The 20957-nt window shown below is 39.8% G+C and overlaps 1 pseudogene; it reads right to left on the minus strand.

Annotated features, from left to right (window-relative positions):
- Positions 1-1480: 1480 nt before the first annotated feature.
- On the minus strand, positions 1481-16225 carry LOC116101449 (annotated as a pseudogene).
- Between the last annotated feature and the right edge of the window lie 4732 nt (positions 16226-20957).

Consider the following 20957-nt stretch of genomic DNA (forward strand, 5'->3'; position numbering starts at 1 on the left):
TGCCAGGATTCAGTTTTAAAAAGACAGATTTACTTGTGATTTTCCTGAGGTGAACTGTCAATTTGTTCAGAAAGGTTAATTTGTTAGAATCAGCTCTAAATTGCATTCAGGAGTGTACCCTAATTGTATTACCTTTCAGCAAAAATGTTTCTGTCAATCAGAAAATGTTTTTAGAGTTAACCTGCTTGCAAAGCTGAGGTCAGGAAAAACTGGACTCTCTGGCCATAAGGACAACAGGAATCTGCATCCTGCACCAGGGAGCATATTCCTCATGGACATGTGGAGCTTGGATATTCAGAGAGTTTTTTTGAGCAATACATTTATATCAGTGTGTTTTACTTTAGGTGAATTCTTGGTACAATGTGAGAGCAGAAGTTGTGAATTCTGAGCTTGTCTTTAGTTTCTTTATTTTAAAGGTTTGTGACCTAAGGTAAGACACTTCTCTTGTGTCTTGATTTTCCTAACTAGAAGACTTCAGAGATAGGCAGGGTGCCATCAAAAGCTTATTGATCTCTAGCATGATGTGAGTCTACAAATAATGCTATCAAGTCTACTTCTGAGACCTTGGGGTCTTCTATGGCTTGAGAGGTGTTCCTAAAATCAGAGCCATTCTTTGTTTACAGGAGGACTGTTCATAATCTAGAGAGTATCTGAGGTGTGCCTTGAACATGGAGTCTTAGAGTGTGGTCTGTCAGGCAAGCTCTGGGAAGGAGCGTGAATGTAGAGTAAACATGCTTCCTCTCTGCTCTTCTCTAGCAGTGGCCATGTTAATATACCTATTGAAAACACTCACCTTTGGAAGATAATGAGAAGCAGGGAGTTATTTTGAGAAAGTGAGGCTAGATGCTAATACAATTGGATTGGAAAGATTTCTGTCTCAGAGCAGGAAAGATACACAAATACATTTTAGGGTATTTGTGCAATAGATACCTATTTAGGACCTTGTCTGTCACAGAAAGTAGATAGATGTCTACAGCTCAGATAAGCCTGGAATTTTACAGAACACAACCTAACAGAGGGAGAATGAATAGTCAGTCATATTGCATGTGGTGCCATAGGAGGTGTGGGTTACCATGGAAACACACAGGAAAAACATTCAATTTTGGATTAGGGATTTGGGGAAGTTTTCTCAATTGTGAGAAAGTTACAACAGAAAACCAAAATATATGAGTGGGAAAGTGGAATGAAGTGTTTACTTTAGGGGTGCCCTTGTGTTCTTCCAGAGGTGACAGACAGCAGGGCATATTCATTAATCTAAAAGGAGATCAGCGTGGCAGGCACGTGAGTGGGTGGGAGAGTGAGGGGACTATAGAAGTCATTTTTTTAAAAAATTTCTTGTCTTTTTATTTCAGAATTAGTGCTATGTACAGATGTCATAAACACACACACTACATATTTTCCATGACATAAGAGCTGGAAATAAAGTCTAAGGGCAATTGGAACTGAAATTGTCTCACAGAAGTCAGAGGATGGCTTCTCCTTAAGTGTCCTTGATCACCTCCTCCAGTTCTTCCTTTGTGAACATGTGGAAGCTCTGACCAGGCTGCACCATGGTTAGCTTGAGGTTAGTTATGCTCAGCTTCTCCACGGCTTGCTTGAGGATGGTGAATGAAGACTTGATGGCCTCCTTCAGAGTGATAGACTTCTTGCAAGGAGCCCTGGGCACCCTCTGAAGCAGAGCCAATTGCTTGAGCATCATCACACTGTACAAAAGGTCCCAGATGGGTCCATGTGAAACAGCTGGATTCCTTTCTCATCAGCCCCTCCAAACAACAATGGTACTCCAAGGGATGAGACATGGCACCTGGATCTGCATCTACTTCTCCAAACTTCAAAGCCAGATTGGACACAGCCTGGGTCACCCTTTCAACTGTCATTGTCTCATTATAGGTGAAAGAGACTGTGATCTAAATTATGATGAGAGTGGTAGGCCTGGAGAGGAGCAGTGGGTCCAAGAGACATCCATAGAAGAGACCAGAGTTGTATGTGGAAAATAGGAGAAAATGAGTTCAAGGTACCACTGAAAGCCCCTGGCATAGTTACATTTGTGTCATGACCTTTCATTCTCTTCGTTTTATGAAAACCATTCAGGTTGACAATGATACATGCCATACCCTGGCCATCAGGAGCTCCAGCCATAGGCCTCCCATCATCACAAGTTGTTACTTTGACTTGGTGGCTTTCTGGGGTGAGTAGTATGTGTGTTGTGGTATGTGTGTTGTGTGGTATGTGTATGGTGTGTGGTATGTTTGGTGTGTTTGAGTGTGTGTGCTGTGGTATGTGTGTTGCATGGTATGTGATGGTGTATGTGTGTGTGTTGTGTGGTATGTGTATGGTGTGTGGTATGTTTGGCGTGTTTGTGTGTATGTGTTGTGGTATGTGTGTTGTGTGGTATGCGTATGGAGTATGTATGGTATGTGTGTGTGTATGTGTGTGTATGTGTATGTGTGTGTATGTGTGTATGTGTGTATGTGTGTGTATGTGTGTGTATGTGTGTGTGTATGTGTGTGTATGTGTGTATGTGTGTGTATGTGTGTGTACATGTATGTGTACGTGTATGTGTGTGTGTATGTGTGTGTATGTGTGTGTATGTGTATGTGTGTGTGTATGTGTGTGTATGTGTGTATGTCTGTGTGTGTATGTGTGTATGTGTATGTATGTGTGTGTACGTGTATGTGTGTGTGTATGGGTGTGTGTATGTGTGTATATGTGTGTGTATGTGTGTACGTGTATGTGTGTGTGTGTGTGTGTGTGATATGTTTTCCTCCTTGCTTATAGGGCACTCTTTTCTTTTGAACAGGATCAGAAGAAAATCTTAGAGATAATTGTCCCTAGTTCTCCTCAGACTCAAAGCTGCTATGAGCCTGCACTATGTCAAGTATAGCATTTCAGCTCTGATGGAGACCGTCCTTCCAAGAAACATGACTAGAATTGGGAACACTGATAACATTTTATACTTTGCTGAGGGCAGTGTTTTCCGACAAATAATGTTCATAAATATCTTAAGTTGTCTGCAAACTCAGTCCCAGCCCAAGATGCCTTGGCACGAATTACAGAGTGTTTTTTGGAGTTTCATCACACACTACTCTCTGAATTTAGTAACTGAGCAAATGTATCATATAGCAAATTCTTGCTTGTTTAAAGACATAAAGAGCAATGTTTTCAAACTGAAGTCATTCTCAGATCTTGAAGCTGCTAACATAGGGGCGCCTTCCCAACATTCTAGACATACTTGTACTGAGTGTACATAGAAAAGAAATAGAGCTAAGAGAATTGATTCATCAAAACATGATAAAGAGACATGGAAACGACAGACTACATAGAGCTTAGGAGACCTGTCTTTGGAGCTAAAGATAGTTGGTCAATAGTCCTGTCCTTATCCAGCCAGGTATCCCTAAATATCTCCCCTCTCCTCCCTTCCTTTTTAAATCAAAAAGCAGAAAGCTTCTATAAAATGGAATTGAAATAATACCTCCTACAGAAGGTTTTGTGAAGATTAAATGAGGGATGTATTTGACAGCACGATGGGGCATGACAAATCTGATTGTATGACAAGGGTTACTTGTATTTACTACCCAGACAGAGCTGACTGAGTAGGGGGCTATCAGGAAAATATGATCTACTACTAATTTAGATATTTTCTGGAATGGAGCAGGGTAAAGAATGCTCATAAGAGACAAATCTGGCAGGCATGATGATGTTGAATGAACTTGATGTGGGTCTTACTGTTCTAGAGAAAAAAAGCAACTGTTAAGAATGACATCATCATCATCATCATCATCATTATCATCATCAACAACAACAACAAAAACTCCTTTCCTTTGTTTACTGAGGCTGATGTAGATGACCACTGTGGCCAAGCACATTATTCAGATGAAATATCATCAAATCTATCCCTTAAACTCTCATACATCTCAAGAAGGACTCATTCCCAAACATAAGTCCCCTATACTTTTTCTTGAGTTATTCCTTTTTAACAACACTGACTAGTTCAATAATCTGAATAAAGTCTCCACCTTAATTGACTGATTGGTCTTTGGGTCAGGGTTATTGAAAAAAAGGCAGTAATATGGCTGTGAGCTGTCATGTAGGTGCTGGGAATTGAACCTCGGTCCTTTGCAAGACCAGCCAGTGCTGAAAGGAGCCTGATATAGCTGTCCCCTGAGAGGCTCTGCCAGAGCCTTACAAATACAGAGGGTGATATTTACAGCCAACTGAGCTTGGGGTCCCCAATAGAGAGGTTAGAGAAAGGACTGAAGGAGTTGAAGGGATTTGCAACCCCATAGGAACAACAACAATATCAACCAACCAGACCCCCACCTCCTAGAATTCCCAGGGACTAAGCTATCAACCAAGGAGCATACATGGCTCCAGCTGCATATGTAGCAGAGGATGGCCTTGTCATGCACCAATGGAAGGAATGGTCCTTGGTCCTATGACAGCTTGCTAGATGCCCCAGTGTAGGGGAATCAAGGGCAGGGAGATGAGAGTGTGTGGGTGGGTGGAGGTACACCCTCATAGAAGCAGGGGGAGGGAGGATGTGATAGGTGTTTCTGGGAGGGAGGGAAACTAGGAAAGGGGATAACATTTGAAATATAAATAAAGAAAATATCCAGAAGAGAAAAAGAAAGGAAAAGAAAAAGAAAAAAAAAAGTATGCCGAAAAACTAAAGTTGAAAAGCATCTTAAGCCCATATTCCCTGGTTAAGGCTTCTAGCTTAGTACTTGTTTAATAGTACAACTACTAGTGATTAGAAAACTACTAAACAACTTTCATATTTTCCCAAATGAGAAGTCATTGGGAAATATTATAAAAAGATTTCTATTTGAGCCTCATTTTTCTTTCTCTTTCTGAAATAAAATTAACATTTTGCAAAAGCCTGGCCTCTTGATTATCCATGGCACTTATACTTACTATATTAGAAGAAGATAACTGTGTGGCAAAGCAATGATACTATATTGTTATTTGATTTCAGCCATAATGTTACTTTCTACTTACTTCCCTAACTGAAGGAATAACAGGACAAATAAAAAATTGTTACGAAAAGAATGACAATAAATTGGCATTAAAGACCAATCTTTCCTAAAATTAGAACTGGTTACTCCTCATGAAGTTACGGCTGGGAGGTCAAGCTGGACGGAGGAAAACCCAAAAACCTTAAAAGCAAATAGTTTGAAATATTACAGATATCAAATGAACTATTTAATAGAATGTAAAAAAATGAAATACACAGGAAAAATATGTAGTCAGTCTAGTTAAAGCGTATCGATAAAGAGAATTCTTCATTGGTTGACAATGTCTGTTTTCCTCTTCCGTTACCTTTACTTCCTTAGATTATACTATGCTCTTGACTGTTCTAACTTCAGGTGTAATACTCCTTTAACATGTCCGTCAAGCACTGCGCCCATGCTGATGGCTCAAGAAAGGAGAAAACTCCAGACCAGATGTAGGTACCTAATAATGTTAGTATGATCTACAAATGTCTTCCTTAACGGATTTAACAACTACTTCTCTCCCCTAAAGACTGCTTTCCTGCCAATTCATGTCAGTTTCATCTTTATCATACCCAAGCAATGAGTCTTCCTAATGCTGTGAGAAAAAATAACGTTTGACCTTTGGCTACAAAAAAAGAAAGGACGAATGCTGTCCATCAGGGCAACTGTGACCCAAGACTCCCTGGGAAAGTCACTCCTATTAAAGATTCTGAAGCCTGAGATTAGATTAAGGCTTCCTGATTGTGGATATTTGTGCTGTTGCAGACTGACAGCTGACTTTATCTCGTGCTATATTTAGTCCTCTTAATTCCCACCTACTAGTCACCTCTAGATTTGAAACCACACCCCTTTGATTACCAGGTAATTATCAGGTAAACACTTCCTTTTACCAAACTCAAAGTTGAGAATATCACAACATCTGCAACTTCCAGCAGTTTCTTCCCAGCTTGATGCGACCTGCTGAGCAGCCCTTCCCCACCAATGCTTTTGGAAAAATGCATTAACTTATGGCCGAGTCTTGTTCTATGACTGTTAAACTTTGTATAAGTACTTGCGTGGTATAAGATACCTGGTGACCCAGAAATCATGTTCCTGGGCCATATTTGGTGTAGAATAAACTATTCTTTATTTCTTCTGAAAGAAAAAAAATACAATTAATGACATGATATATAAGAATCCTTTGTTTAATGCCTGGCACATCGTAGATAGACACTATTTAAAAAGTTTCACTGGCTATTTAGACATGCATGCCATTTTAAGGACTTAAAGAGTCTTAATTCATTTCTCCCAGTGTTTATGTATGTACTTATGTTTTCTTTCCAAAATTTTTGCGGGTTTTTAATTTGTGTTTTCCTCATGGTTTTTGCTATATTACAAACATGGTTTGTTTAAGGAAAAAGTTCAAAGACATGACAAATATGGGTCCCAGTTGTAACCTTCAGGCATTGTTGAATGTTAATCTCTAATCATTTTTATTTAAATTTAAACTTCTTTGAAAATCAAGCCAAGTTACACCCATAGAAGAAAAATGAATGTTTTAAAACAGATTTTTGAATGTCAAAGAGATTTCTCTGCCGAGGGCACCAGATACATAAAATGAACAGTCCTTCTTCTGAGAAGTTGAAGCAGAATAATTTTAAGACTTAACTAATTTCTGTGCATGAATAATTTTTTATAATATCATAAAATACTAAATTTTGAATGTTTAATGCTTATTTACATTGTCTATAAGTTTTAATTGTTTGAGTAAAATATCAACCTTGTAATTCAAAATTAAACTTTTACATTGAAAAAGTCATTCAGTTCTCAGAACTGATATCCCAACAGCATACTGTTTCTACAAAGACAGACTATTTCATAGATTTAATGGTAAAAGCATGTTGTTTAATACTAAGTCTTATCTCAGGAAAACAGAGAAATATAACAAATGGAAACAATTTACACTAAATTAGCATATCTATATAAAAATCTACTCTGGAGTTTCATTTGTCATTTTTTTGTTCATAAATAAATTGAAAAACATTTTCAAAGACAACTTGTAATAAATTTTAAATGAGCATAGAAAATCTTCACTGAAATGTGTCTAGAGATTAGAATTGGTGGAAACAAATTCAAATCTGTGCAGATATGATGGCACACCTGTAATCCCATTTTCTTGGGGGCTGAAGCAGGAGGATCCTAAGTTTGAGACTAGCCTAGGCTAAACAGTACACTCTAGGAACATGACTTCTATAAGCAAGGCCTTCCTCAAAAATAGTTTCCATAGGGTACTTAGTTTCACGGTGCCTTTAAGTAGAAGACTTTTACTAAAATGTTGTTTAAACACTGTTATGTAAAAAGATAATGTTCATTCTAGCTCAGAGACCTAGGATAGAACCAAAAAATGACTGGCAAAAAGCTAAAACCAAAACCAAAAAATATGTATGAGATAATTCCTAGTGATATTCTGCTAGACTCATAGATTAGAGCCTAGCCTAGTTGCCTTTAGAGAGGCTTCACCCAGCAACTGATGGAAACAGATGCAGATGCAGAGACCCACAACCAAGCATTAGGCGGAGCTCAGGGAATCCTGTGGAAGAGGGGAAGAAGGATGGTAGGAGCCAGAGGGTTCAAAGACACAAGAAAACTCACAGAAACAACTAACTTATCTTATCTTTGTCCTTCTCAGATTGTCCAGATTCCTCCCCTTTGTCTTCAAGCCCAGATGTTCTGGTTTCTCTTTCATTCATCGTGTTGGTGAGACTTTCCAAACAGCTTCTTATTTACTTTATTGTGTTTTGCATTTCTGATATTTTAGGCTGGGTTTTCTTTGATGTTTCTCTTTGCTGAACTCCTTCAAACTCTGCATTGTCTTCCTGACTTTATGTAGCTAATTTGTGTGTATGTGTTAATGATAAGGAGCTTATTTTGATGGTAACCCCAAGATGGTGGGGATCCTGGGACCATGGGCATGGAATAGAGCTGGCCAAAGGAAGAGGTCACATGTGTTGCCTGTATCATAATTGGGGGTGGTGGTAAAGTTGTCAGGTTATTGGAGTTCAGATGATGTCGTACTGAATCCCAGACACCAAACATGGTGTTTGCCCTGTATGGTTCGGTTTTCTTTTGGCCTGATGTTTTTTTTTTTTTTTCTTACTATGCCCTTATTCTTACCTTTTGGAGTGGGAGCATTTGTTTCTTTTATTTTATATTGGGAATCTGTAATTTGGGTTTTTTTAAATAAGACTTTGTAGTTGTAAGAGTTCCTTGAGTCTCAGAAGACACAGTGGACTTTTGGTCAATGTTGAGACTCTTTAACACTATGGGACTTGAGAGCTTGGATTGAATGTATGTATTTTGCATTATGAGATAGTCATGTGTGTATGACAGCATGGAGTTGAATATTATGGTTTAAAAGTAATGTGTTTGGATGTTAAGTTGACAAATGGTGAACTTGTGGTGACTGGTCTTGATGTCAAGTGATCATGATACAGAACAAACATAGGATAGCAGCATTTGGACATCTCTGTAAGTGCATTTTCAGGGAGTTTTAACTTAAGAGATTGTTATTTTTCCTGACCCTGTTGTGATCAAGAGTATGAGGTAAGTTGCTTTGTGACAAGAGGTAAACATTCCATGCTATTTGCCTACAAAGAAGCAAACTCCTTTTGATATCTTAAGAAGTGGGGATCGAGAGGAATGCACAGATCAGTTCAATAACTACACATTCATATCTGGAATCTATATTCCTTTGTGCCAGCTAGAAAGTTTCACTCACCTGTGAGTGAAAGAATCACAGTACTTATAATTATCTTGAACTGTTAGCCTTAACATGTACACAATGTTTTTTTATGAGTTTCAAATTATTCTTGACTTGCCTGCTTGAAGTGGATAAAACAGAATTTACTAATCCTTAGGCTGATAGTAAATTTGCTTCTATGGTCAATTCTTCTCTGATATCAAAAGAAAATTAATATTGTGACCTCAGTCCATTCAACTGAATGCAATTACCACTCTGGAAATTGAACATTTCACTGAACTTACCAAACTGCTAGAATTCTACCTTGTTTATTTTTTTTTTTATTGTACTGAAAATTTAGATGACATCTTTCTTCCTTCCATTCACAGCAGAGTGAACAGAAAAATAGTTTCATAGACAAAACCAAACCAAACCAAACTAGGCATTAGGTGTGATAACATTTAATCCCAACACTCAGGAGACAGAGGATGGCAGATCTCTGAGTTTGAGGCCTGCCTGGTTTACATGGTGAGTTTCAGGCTAGCTAAGGCTACATAGAGAGACTCTGTCTCAAAGTAAGAACAATAATGATGATGATAATGATGAGGACCACAAGACGACGACCACGACAACAACAACAACAACAACAACAACAACAACAACAACAACAACCAGAAAACCCAATAAACCAACAGCAAAAAAAAAAAGTTTCTATGGTTTTCCTGAGAAAAGGAGTTCTGTGCGGCGCTTCTTCTTCCTTATCTGTAGCAATAACGACCGAACACCTGGACTTCTTCTCTCGATGGTTTACTCAGGAATATTCTTTTGTTACAGCTCTCCTAGGTACCCAGGTGTTACAGCTCTCCTAGGTTCTTAAGTGTCACAGCTCTCCTTGATGGCATGGCTCTTGTTCTTCTGCTTCTTCTTCTGCTTCCTCTTCTGCTTCTTCTCCTGCTTCTGCTTCTGCTTCTGCTTCTGCTTCTTCCTTCCTAGGTGCTGCAGGTCTGCTTGCTTCCGTGGAGTGGCCCCGACTGTCTGGAGACAGCCCCTTATATACCCGAGCCTGATCCACCAAGTCCTCCAGGATTGGTTCCCTGTCAAACCCTCATTAGCATACACCTGCTCAGGAGGGACGCATGCGCAGTATATACCCACTCGGGAGGGCGCATGTGCAGTATACACCCACTCGGGAGGGGCGCATGCGCAGAATAGTCTGTTGCTACAGTGTATCAGGAACCAGCGCCATCTTGGATACGATCGTCTAAGCTGCCGCTGACGATCGTATCCAAACGGCTGCCTACAGAGTTCTAGTTTTATAGAATTATATCAATACCTCACTTCAATAGTTTATTAAAGTTTATTAAGTTTATTTTATATACACACAACCAATACCTCAAGGATATATAGTTATTAGTGTCGGCTTACCCCTTCAATTGTGCATTCAGGGATCCAGGCCCCTCCCCCATCCTTTTGTCTTTTCATTCTTAGCAACTTCATTTTCATTCTCTTATTTATTGACCTGTGAATGGAAGATGGAGGTCTAGCCATCAGTGAGAGAGGGAAGCTTCTAAGCAGCTATGATCCTTCCTTAGATAAATTTCCTATGTATATTTTAGATCAGGCTACATCACATATCTCTGTCATATATTATTGACAGAGAGAAAGGCAAAGTGAGGAATTAGGTATTTCCATTGTTGGTTTGGCCAGCTGTTCTGAAACTTCTTTCTAGAGGCTAAGCAATTGTTGTTCTCCCAATGAAATTGGGGTACTATGAAGATGAAAAGGATCAAACATCGGTTCTAGCTTAGAGATTTATATGTACTTCAGTGGATGACACATGGGTGACACACTTTAGTTTGGGCTTGGTGGGTAAGGAGAAAAGCCCACACCTGGAAATTCTCTTAATCTGGTGACAAGGGCCACTAGTTTTGCTTGTGGGTGTGTGAGTGTCTCCTTTGGGAATTTCTGAAAACAGGACTAGATTAGCAAGGCAGAGTCGGGGCTCTTCTGAGGTGATCTTTGGTTGCTATTAGCTTCTGAGAAAGAACACTAAGATTATGAAAAAGATGGGAGCTGTAAAACTGCTGATGAGAACTAATGAAATAATTTGCAACCTCATGTCTGTAAATGGCACAGGCTTTTCAGCCTAAGAAAAAGGCATTGGGAACCCAAGGAAAACTACTTCCTTTTCTCCAATAGGGCTCCTCCCTTCTTTGACTCACCCATGAGATCTAGTTGCAAGCTAGATAGTCTGTTGAATTTTAGCAATCACTCTTTGGAGATATAAAATTAATTAACCCAAATAGTCGTTAATATTTCATTGTTGAAATCGCAGTGCAAACAAGCTAAAGCTAATAGAATCTGACAGCAATTACATTTGCTAGCATAATTTTCTTACATTAATAATTTGCCGTTAAATGGGAAGAGAAGCAGCTGTGGGGTTATTTGACAAGGGTATGCCTTTGCAACGTTGCCACCTGATGCTGAATTCCCCGGAATTTCCCGCTGGAAATTGCTGTGCAGAAAGGCAGGAGTGGACCAATTTAGAGAAAAGAGGCTTAGATACACTGCTGAGAGCAGATGATGAAGGGCTGGGAGAACTGGAAGGCTTTGACCCACTTAGGCAAATACAAGTGTATGAAACCCAATGCCTAATTGTCTGGTTAAGTGAGAATTTTCTAAACTGTTGTTATTAAATTTCAATTTATTAAACTTCCAAAGTCATGTTTTCTGGGATGTGAAAAAGAAAAAAATCATAAGTCAGGAAAGACTCCCTCACCCATTTTCTTCTGTATTAGGCAGAAGCCAAAATGTCTTTAGAATGACATGCTGAAGGCCACTGTAGCTGTCCAAATAATGAACAAATATTTTAGTTAACAAGGAAGTTTTCTTTTCCTTCCTCATTTGTCTGTTAATGTCATCTAGGCCAATTCCTCTTCTCACATATGATAGCAGCAAACCCAGATGTGCAGGTGTGTCTGGGATGTGTTCAACCAGACAAAGAAAATGTGGTGGGTGCATTTACACATTAGAACTCATCCTCAGCTGGGAAGAAAGGGAAATCCTGAAATTTCAGGAAAATGGATAGAAATAAAGTGACATGCCAGAGTCAAAAAGGCAGGTCTTTCATGTTTCATCTCGTTTGTAGGACCTGAGCATACAAGAGGGGTGTGTGTGTGTGTGTGTGTGTGTGTGTGTGTGTGTGTGTGCGCGTGTGCGTGTGTATGTGTGATGGAAATAGAAAGGGACCCTGAGAATAGAGTAAGAGACTTAAAGGCAGGCAGGAGAAGCTGAAGGAATACATGTGACATGAAATTAGCAGGAAAACACTGGGGTGGGGTTCAGCAAGGGCGTGGGAAGAGAATGGAGACAAATGAGAGCAGAGTACTATGACACACGTGTATGAACAATGCCATAAAGAAACCTAGTATGTCATATTCTAACTTAAAAAGGAACAAAAGTGTAGAAGTTTTAGTGAGATAGTCTTCACTGTTAAATGTTCACCCCCCATCTCTTTGTGTGTGTGTGTGTGTGTGTGTGTGTGTGTGTGTGTATGTGCTTACTACTTGGGGAATGTTTGCATGTGTGTGCACATGCCAGAGCACAGTCTTTAATGTTATCCTAAGGTGCTATCCACTGCTTTTTCTTCTGTTTTTGATATAAGATTTTTCAATGGCCTGGAACTTGCCAATCAGGCTAGACTGGCTGGCCAGGGACTGACCTCCACCTGTCTCTGTTTTCCAGCACTGGATGATAAGCAAGCATAACCACCTAACCACCGGGCTAACCTTTGAAAACTGTATTTAGTGTGGACTCAGGATGTTGACCTTGTAATCTCATGCTTACTCACTGAGCCATCTCCCAGCCCTGGTAATTACTCATTCTAAAGTCACTTAAAATGAGAATATAGCAAAAGAAAAACTGATAGCAAAATCATTCTAGTTTTTGTTTTGGAGAATTATTTTTATTGAATCCATTTTGCAAAAAGATTGTCTACATAATTTAAATCAACCATGTTGCATTTCAAATCTGAGTTATTATTGTACGTCCTAAAATGCTGTCATATTAAAGGATATCATCTATGCGGTTAGAGGGAGCATTTTTAATTCTCCTGCCATAGATAGGGGTGTGGTGGACAGAAAGGCAGATGGATAGAGAAGTTTGGTGTTGCTTTCTGTCCAATTAGGTAAGTTTATTCCCAGTTTAGGGTTTACCCTATTCTGTAGGATGGTAAGGTTGGTGTTCATGGCCTTGTCTGTCAAACTGTCAGCCTGTTTGTACCATCATGATCAGTTCTATAGAATGCATAGCTTAGGCAACATTTATTTTACATAGCTATGGAGTTCGGGCAGTCCAAAATTAAAGTGCTCATTATAACCAACATGTGAACCATATTCAGTCCATAGTTCTTCTCTAGTTCATCAAATGTCTTTTGTTCGTATTTGTCATGACCCATGCCATATGGTGCAGGCAAGTAACTTAAGGAGAACTATCAGTGGATGTAAACTAAGGCATTTGTGCCCAGGCTACGGTGTGCAGCACCTCAAACTGCAAGCTCAAACTCACAGATACCTGGGGATTCCAAGGCTAGCATGCAACCATTTTTTCAGCATACTCTCACACCAAGCCAAAAATTCTTCCTACAATTGCTTCTTGTCAGATATTTTAGCACAGAAATGAAAAAAAGTAAGTAATGCATACATGTTGGCACATTTCATCTTTAGAATTCATCTGTCTGGAAGTTCAGAATGAATTTTCTTCTTGGATCTGTTAGGCACACAGCAGCGTCTACTCTTTCTCCATGATGCTCACTCCTTAGGCTCTTACAATGACATCTGTGACATCTGTTCCCTCACAGGAAGTGATGGTTTCTCTAAGATGCTTTGAATTATTTGTGCAGTGAAGTTGTCCAGAGAGGTTCCTGAGATTCATATAGGAGGGTGTCTCTATTGGATCAGGGACACACTTACTCGACAGTTGGATTTAATATAGATAAAAAGAAAGATTAGAATACTTTTCAAAAATGTGGAAAAGTATTCACAAGCAGTTTGCTGAGGGATGTTGGAACTGACTCAAGAGGCAAGAAGAGTGACAGACATTACTGAGACCGAGTTGAACCACACTGGCTGGGTTGAGGGGCAGAGTGAAAAGTTGGAACTTGATTTAGTTAGTGACACTAGAGAATAGCAGTGTATGACATGAAATGATCAGAGTTGAAGAGCTGCCGAGGAAGCGGGGGTTAACGTCATGTTGGCATGGTACTTAGGAATACAGTAACTTCACCCAAGACGCAGAAATAATGGTTTAAACAGGAAGGACTGGCACCTCCGTACGACAGATGGGATGCTGGCCTCCATCTTTACTGGCTCCCAAGGGCACAGAGATCACAAAGACAGGCCCTGGACCTAGTTTAACCTTTGTTCCCTGTGTGGCTTTGGGAGATTCAGGACTAAACCTGAAGATTAAGAAACTGGTCTGAAAGAACTGTTGTAATGATTAGGTGAGAAAAATGTCTCATGCCACTAAGCGTCCCCAGATCTTCCTCCTTTGGTCCTATCCCCAGTAACAGCCTTAGGCATGAATTCCTGGTCATTTGTTTAGTAAGGATGTGCTCGCAGAAGTGAGGGCTTGGAAAAGCAAGAAGAAAACTGGCAAGCATGTTGGTGGAGCTAGAGTCCTTGGTTCAATCTGTTAGGGAACTTCTGGAGCACAGAATGTGGCCTTCAATTAACCTAATTTTCTAAAGATTTGAATTTGCAATGCTCCCTAGAGGCTCATGCACTAGAGGGTTTGGTACCAGCTAATGGGCCTTGGCAAACAGCGTGGTTCATGAGGGTCTGACTTGATGAAAGGACCTACTGATAGAGTACTGATAGAGTTATATTTGATGGGGTTATTGGGAAGTGATAGCAATGTTTGGAGATAGGACTTTACTGAAGGACAGGGTACTGGGGCATGCTTTGGAGCATCCACTTTGTCCTCTATCCCATCCTTTCTGTCTGTCTCCTCTTTCTTGTCTTCCTCCCATCCATGATGCACAGACTCCTCCTCTATACTCTCACCTTTAGGATACTGAGTCTTGCCTCAGGCCCAGTGCAGTGGAGCCAAATACAGATTGAAATTTCTGAATCTGTGGGCAAAAAAGAGTGTTTACACATTTCAAGATGCTCTTGACATCCTGGTCATGGTTGTGGGAATCTAGCTAATGTATACTTCAAAGCAGGGTGTTGGCTAAATAAGTAAATAAATAAATATGGTTTAGCCTTCACAGAGTGAGAAAAAACCTAACTGCTTAGCTCTCTGCTTTTGCAAAACTTCTGCATGATAACACTAACACTTCATGCCCAATGTTGAGGGAGAAGTTGAGGTATCCAAAATTTTACCATTGAAGGGCAGACCCAAAAGCTCCGTAGTTGTTTCTGTTGTGTCCAGATTGTAAAGACCCCAAAGAGACCACCAGGAAACACAACCCGATGTAATCAAATGAAGGTCTTTATTTAATTTCAAGCTTGGGCCACCAACTTTCTTGATGGAACAGGAAGGAAAGTGAACCCCCAGGTATAAGTGAAGGGGGTTATAAAGGAAAAAAAAAACCAATGGCTTTTTAAGTCTTGATATATGAGAAGATAAAGGAAACGTTGTCCTTCGAGCCTGATAACGTTTGTTCAGACAGCGGGATGTAACCGTGCAGCTGGAAAGGGACCTTCCTGACCTGGGAAAAGTAACTTGTGCTATCAGATGCTGGTGTGTTTTTACCAACTGGTCATAGCTGTCTGGGAACACTTATTTGTCTCTTTTCCATAGTCTAAGAGTGGGTTTTTTTTTATCATTTTAAGGATATTGGCTCCTGTTTTCTTCAAGTGCAGGAGCCATCTGTACCAAAGGAGTGCTTGGTTGTTAATCAAAAGAGGGTGTGAGTTTCAGTGACTTGGAGGCTAGGGCATGCTGCTTCACTCTGTTCCCAAGGCTAGCATTTGCCCCCCAGGGGGAGGTGTCATCAAAAGGAAGGGAGTGATATCATGAAGGGGAGACTGCAATATTCTATTGGGGGCGGGGCAGGTTATGCTTCCTTTTGTCTGCCCTCTGTAAAGGCCAGAGCCATCTATGGTGGGAAAAGGGTGGCGAGGGTTGGGGGTGGGGGGAGGAGGAGAGGGAGTGCTAACTGCTCTGATTCCTCCAAGGGTCAAGAGAGTGCAAGATTTGATGCACAGGTTTCCCACGTCTCTTCACTTCTCCCAGTTTTTCTGCTTCATGGAGTTGAGCAGTATTCTGTTCTTGATTGACAGATTTCCCTAGCTTCTCACTATGATACAAAAACCTGTTTCTTCCAGTTATCACTCTTAGAATATCTCCTGAAGGAAAGCTTTTGCGTTTCAGCATACTGAAAGTTGGAAGTAGTTAGCTAGCGTTGAGGTTAAAAATGAGGCTACAACATTTTCCCTCGCCACTCACATTTTCTCAATGGAAGAATTAGAAAGCCATAGCCTGTGAAGAGGAACAGCATCCTCACCATGTTCCCTCTTTAGAAGTGAGCTTAGAGTGCAGGGACTTGCTAATGTCCTGCAGTCAGTTTTGTTGCTTTGTTGGTGACTCAACATGTTTGCAAAACAATGTGCTCATTTTGTTTCTTAAAAGACTGAACTCAGTACAGCTGGAATTGAAAACACTTATTGAAGATGAACTTTAAATGTTAACTATGAAAGAGCCTAGTCCCTGTCCTGTCTCTCAAAACAAAACAAAACAAAACAAAAAACAAAACACAAAACAAAACAAAACAAAAACACCGGGAGTGAAATGCCTGAAATTGAGTCAAGGATCAGGCATGTGCAGATGGCTTCAGACACAGTTGCTGCTGATTCAAAGAGAGTCTTTGCCACAAGTTGTGTTAACAGGAGGGACAAACCTGAGTTAGAGAGCAGCTGTTTAAATGACTGCTCTGTCATTGTTTGCTGTATGGAGCTACCGTGTCTCTTAACTATCTGAGCAAGTTGCCCTTGCTTGGGGAGTTACTGAAAGAACTCTTCTCTGAAGAGTAACCATGCAGTTCCCTGAAGATGAGGAAGGGATTAAAAACACAGTTCTACAAAGGCTTGCCAGATTCTGTTAGAGTTATCCCAGTGCAACATCATGGGGTTACTTTGTGATCTTAAGGAGACCGGTGAACCAGGTTCTGAAAGGTGACAGATTCTATTCGACTTTTAGGTACAATTGGCACACAACTGTTTGTCATCCAGCCTTCCACAAATTCTTTTCAGAGGCAGTAAGACCGCATTTTTTGACAGTTTATCATTTTCAGATTTTAACAGCTGCCTGGAAGTAGATACCAACAGCCTCATTTGTGTTTCATAGATGAAGACAAATTCTTCTGTTTGAGAATCTTTTGTATTTATAGAGCAATGCCCAAACTCGTTGGCTGAACATGCAAAACCCTTTGATAATTTCCTATTTATTTTCGTGTATTCCTTTGGCTTACCCACCTCCCTCCACAGGCCAGGCATTCCCCTGTGCAGGAGGATTGAGCCAGGAATTAGAAAGACATTTGCTTTGTTTTTCTGATACCTGCTGCTTGCACTATTTTTTTCCAAACACCCCTTAAGCTTTCTAAACCCTATGCCTTTTCTTTCCCTGCTCTCTATTGATCCTTTACCAGAAAGTGACCACTTATCTTTTAAGGCCATCTTATTTGGATCTGTCCTTGGTCCTTCCCTCCCCGTGTATTTCTGTGGCATTTATCAGGTATCCTACATTCTCACTTTGAAAACTCAGATAATTCGAAATATAGAAGTATATACTCCCAGTGGACATTGGTCAGAGCTCATTTACCTTTTAATTATTTTTTTCACTTTCTTTTTTATTAGCTATTTTCTTTATTTACATTTCAAATGATTTCTCCTTTTCAGGTTTCCCTTCCAAAAAACAACAATAAAAAAACCAAAACAACAACAACAACAAAAACCCTGTTCCCTCCCCCTCCCCCTGCTCACCAACCTATCCTCTTCCACTTCCTGGTCCTGGCATTCCCCTACACTGGGACATAGAACCTTCACAGGACCAAGGGCCTCTCCTCCCATTGATGACCGACTTGGCCATCCTCTGCTACATATGCAGCTGGAGCCACGGGTCTCATCATGTGTGCTCTTTAGTTTTACCTTTTAATTTTTATTTTTTGACACAATGCTTGATAAGGATGAAGTTTCAAGGAGATATATTGGATTGATGGATAATGACATTGTCTTTGGTTTAATGGTCCTGTGGTGAGTCTCCTAGTCTTTCCAGCATTTTCCTTTTATATGTAAAGAATTTCTCCACCAAGTCCAAAGAGGGAAAAAAAAAACCCAAACAACCAAACCACCATCACTATCAACACTACCACCACCACTATCACCATGACCACCACCACCACCACCACCATCACCACTACCACCATGACCACCACCGTGACCACCACCATGACCACCATCACCACTACCATCATGTCCACCACCACCACTATCACCACCACCACCACCACCATGACCACCATCACCACTACCACCATGACCACCACCATGACCACCACCATGACCACCATCACCACTACCATCATGTCCACCACCACCACTATCACCACCACCATCACCACCACCATGACCACCACCATTACCACCATGACCCATTTGCCATGATGTGCAATTTAGGTTAGTTTGAATAGAAGTCAGTATGTAGGAGCACCTAACCCAATTTTCAATGAGACCCCCATATTTTGAGAAACACAGTGTTAATGCAAAATCTATTTTTGAGGCTGTTAATTGGTAACTGTTAATTAATGTTACTAACTTGGATAAGACATTGTTACTAACTTGGATAAAACATTATTTATAATGTTTTAGTAGCTGCTGGGAGGAGAATGAAATGTATTTATTTGATCCAAAGGAGACAGTGACTGGTGGGTAGAAGACAATCACTAAAATGTAGCACTCATGTGCTGTTCAAATGACCCAGGTACTAGTAAGAAATGACTCTTCATTTCAGAAATTGTTAACTGCACCTAATTGCTTTTTTTATTACAGTGCTAGAAAAATATTATGACTTGCCATGAACCTTATCATTTAGGAAGGTAAGATATTTCCTTCTATATTAATCTTAAATTCAGTAAAAGGTATATGTTTCTGCAGGCATTTTTCTTAGGAAGTCCACCGTTACATATTTTTTTGTACATGATAATTCAACTGTGAACTTTATAGGAGTTTTAATTGTACATCCATAGAATTTGGTGGGCTCGAGTTTACAGCTATGGTCATGTGTCTCTTTTTCTACATCTATCTAACCATCCTCTCTCCTCCTGTTCTCTCTCAGCTTCCCTTTCCTCCTTATCTAAAAGAATGAGAAGCGCTAGGGTATATGGACATTTACCTTTAGAATTTTGTGTGTAGTTGTCACTCACCAAGTAATCAGTTTTAATATTGTAGTCTATGAAAGATACTCAAAAGAATTAGTGCAAACCTCTGGGCCAATCTGATTCCTTCACAAATGACAGAGTAGATGGAATTGGTGGCCTAGAGAACCCTTGGATGAATATTGAGAATGACTTGAGAATAAGTTATTGATAAATACTCAATGAACATTTAACAAGGGAAAGTGTAATTGTTACAATCATTCAAGACTTCATGAGCAATGCTTTTGTCAAGCTGATACTCTTTTCCAATTGATTTACTCAATAGGCTCTCCATCAGAGAGAGCAATTATGTGCTATTCTAATTTTACACTTGCTCATTATTGTTTCACCCTTCTTTCACTCTGGAGATTATTCTTTTAGTTTTAGTTGGTCTTCACTTCTGCTCTCTGCTTACTGAAGACAGAACATGTCAGCTCTGCTTGCTGCCCTTATCTAATGCAAGTGTGAATTCACACACATATCAAGTTGCTTTGTCCCAAGTATTCCAGTATTAACTCACACCTCAGCTTTTTATGGATGGGAAAGAAGTAACTCTTTAACTATTATTGTTATTTCATTCTCCTGCCTTCACCTGCTTGGGTACCCTAACAGCAAACAGACTCAATAGGGGTCACAACCTCTGTATTCAGAAGAATGGAATGTTCCATTTCCCATTTGCCTCCATTCTAGAATTGTGGTATATGTCAGCATTAGTGACTTTTGTTTCCTCAGAATGACTGTGGAGCCTTCAGATAGTCATATTATTCTGTTATTCTATTTGGATAGTATTTCCTTTGGTTTATGTATATCTTCTTTATACAAAGGGATATTGTTTGCTTTGCCTTAAAGGGATATGCTTGGTCAAAACTGACAATAAAATTTTTCACTTAAACAAACATTCAATGTATTCTAGCAAATGATAGGAACAAAGATGCAAGCTAAAGTGCCTTCTCTGATTCTTAGAAGCACTATGGCCCTTTATGGAGACAGAAACTCAAAAGTAATATTTCAATGCAGTATTCTAAGAAATGCCAATTTGAGAATCTCAGAATGCTCTAAGTCATTTCTAAAATTGCTTGGGAGGTAGGGTGAAGTAAAAACCATGTTTCAGGAGTGTCACATTTGACACTTCAAACTTGAGTGTATATAACACTGAGCAGAAATTTGCTGCACAATAATACACAGAGGAAGTGGAGATGAGGAAAATCATCAGGCAGTGGGGGAGCCATGAATAAGGGCTTAGAGGTACAATATCATCCTATGGGCTGAGACATGTAAGTCTTTTGTTATCCTGGTGTACCAAGTTCAAGGGAAAGAGTGTCAAAAGCTGAAGCTGGAGAACAAGGTTGGATGTTGGAGAATGTCACAAAGTCTTGTGAAGATAACTACAGAGTCAGGTTGCATTGTTGTCCTGAGCCCCAGATCTCTAACTCTGTAATCACTATATTATTGATTGTATTTTCTTCTTTGGGTTAATATACTACCCTTTATTAGCCTATTGGCTGCAGATAGACAGGACTGGAGCTAGCTTGTATTGACTGTGACTTTCTAGAAACTTTTCAGGTTGATTATTAAACAAAGTTATTACTAAACATTAAATTATATAAATATATTAGTGGTTAAATCAAACATGAGGATAATCAAAATATGAAACTCATAATTTTGCAATGATTTAAATTTCATTGCATGTATTTGTTGTGCACACATGTGCATGCTTGAGTTGTGAAGTGCTTGGAGACTGGAGGATAACTTACAGAAGTTGGTTCTTTCCCTCTACCATGTGGATTTCAGAGAAAGAACTTAGGTCCTCAGGCTTGTTGGTGAGGACCGT

Source organism: Mastomys coucha, unplaced genomic scaffold (genome assembly GCF_008632895.1).
Source record: "Mastomys coucha isolate ucsf_1 unplaced genomic scaffold, UCSF_Mcou_1 pScaffold21, whole genome shotgun sequence".
NCBI lineage: Eukaryota > Metazoa > Chordata > Mammalia > Rodentia > Muridae > Mastomys > Mastomys coucha.